Source organism: Sturnus vulgaris, chromosome 2, assembly GCF_052056855.1.
Source record: "Sturnus vulgaris isolate bStuVul1 chromosome 2, bStuVul1.hap1, whole genome shotgun sequence".
Lineage (NCBI taxonomy): Eukaryota > Metazoa > Chordata > Aves > Passeriformes > Sturnidae > Sturnus > Sturnus vulgaris.
In genome coordinates, this window is record NC_142244.1 from 28886754 (window position 1) to 28889253 (window position 2500).

Sequence of the window (2500 nt, forward strand, 5' to 3'; positions counted from 1 at the left end):
CGAACAATAACCCTAACGCTAGCCCTAACCCTAACCCTAAACCTATACCTAATCCTGACCTTAACCATAACCCTAACCCTAACCTTAACCCTAACCCTAACCATAGCCCTAAACCTACACCTAATCCTAACCCTATCCCTAGGCCTAACACTAACCCAAACGCTAAACCTAACCCTAACCCTAACCCTAAACCTAACCCTACATCTAACCCTAAAGCTAACCCTTACACTAAACCTATCCCTAACACTGACCCTGACCCTAACCCAAATCCAAACCATATCCCAACCTTCTGTGAATCGTAAACTGAAACCTCACCCTAACCCTAACCCTACCTCTAACACTAACCCTGAATCTAACGCTAAGCCTAACCCTAATCCTAACCCTAACCCTAGACCTAACCGTTACCCTATCCCTATCGCTAACCCTAACCCTGAATCTAACCATAACACTAGTCCCAACGCAACTAAATCCTAACCCTATAATGAAAACTAACGGTAACCCTAACCCTAACCCTAACCCTAACCCTAACCCTAAAGCTAACACTAACCCTAACCCTAACTCTAACCCTAACCCTAACCCTAACCCTAACCCTACCCGAAACCCTAATCATAACCCTAACCCTAACTCTAACCCTAACCCTAACCCTAACCCTAACCCTAACCCTAACCCTAACCCTAACCCTAACCCTAACCCCAAACGTAACCCTACCCCTAAACCTAACCCTAACCCTAACCCTAACCCTAACCCTAAACCTAACCCTCACCCTAACCCTAATCCTAGCCCTAAACTTAACCCTAACCCTAACCCTTAACCTAACCCTAACCCTAACTCTAACCCTACACCTAACCCTCACCCTATGGTCAACCCTAACCCTAACCCTAACCCTAAATATAACCCTAAACCTAAACCTAACCCTCACCCTAACAATAAACCTAAACCTAACCCTAACCCTAAACCTAACCCTAACCCTAACCCTAACCCTAACCCTAACCCTAACCCCGACTCTAATAATAAATCTAATCCGAACCTAACCGTAAACCTATCACTAACCCTAATCGTAACCTTAACCCTAACCCTAAACCTAACCCAATCCCTAACCCTAACCCTAACCCTAACCCTAACCCTCACCCTAACCCTAATCCTAGCCCTAAACTTAACCCTAACCCTAACCCTTAACCTAACCCTAAGCCTAACCCTAAACCTACACCTAACCCTCACCCTATGGTTAACCCTAACCCTAACCCTAACTCTGACCCTAAACTTAATCCCAACATTGCTGTGAACATTAACCCGAACCCTAACCATACCCAAACTCTAAATAAAACCGGAACTATAACCCTGACCCTAACCCTAACCCCAACCCTGACGCTAACCCGAACTCTAACCCGAAAAATAACCCTAACGCTAGCCCTAACCCGAACCCTAAACCTAACCCTAACCCTAACCCTAATCCTGACCTTAACCATAACCCTAACCCTAACCTTAAACCTAACCCTAACCATTACCCTAACCCTACACCTAATCCTAACCCTATCCCTAGGCCTAACACTAACCCAAATGCTAAACCTAAACCTAACCCTAACCCTAAACCTAACCCTACATCTAACCCTAAAGCTAACCCTTACACTAAACCTATCCCTAACACTGACCCTAACCCTAACCCAAATCTGAACCATATCCCAACCTTCTGTGAATCGTAAACTGAAACCTCACCCTAAACATAAACCAACCTCTAACACTAACCCTGAATCTAACGCTAAGCCTAACCCTAACCCTAACCCTAACCCTAACCCTAACACTAACCTTAACCCTAAGCCTAACCTAGCCCTAACCCTAACCCTAACCCTAAGCCTAAACCTAACCCTAACCCTAACCCTAAACCTCATCCTGACCTTAACCATAACCCTAACCCTAACCCTAACCCTAACCCTAACCCTAAACCTAACCCTAACCCTAACCCTAACCCTACCCGAAACTCTAATCATAACCCTAACTCTAACCCTAACCCTAACCCTAACCCTAACCCTAACCCTAACCCTACACCTAATCCTAACCCTATCCCTAGGCCTAACACTAACCCAAACGCTAAACCTAACCCTAACCCTAAGCCTAAACCTAACCCTAACCCTAACCCTACCCAAAACCCTAATCATAACCCTAACTCTAACCCTAACCCTAACCCTAACCCTAACCCTAAATATAACCCTACACCTAAACCTAACCCTAACCCCAACAATAACCCTAACCCTAACCCTAACCCTAACCCTAACCCTAACAATAACCCTAAACCTAACCCTAACCCTAACCCTAACCCTAACCCTAACCCTAACCCTATCCCTTACCCTAACATTAAAACTAACCCTCACTCTAACCCTAACCCTAACCCTAATCCTAGCCCTAAACTTAACCCTAACCCTAACCCTTAACCTAACCCTAACCCTAACTCTAACCCTACACCTAACCCTCAGCCTATGGTCAACCCTAACCCTAAGTCTGACCC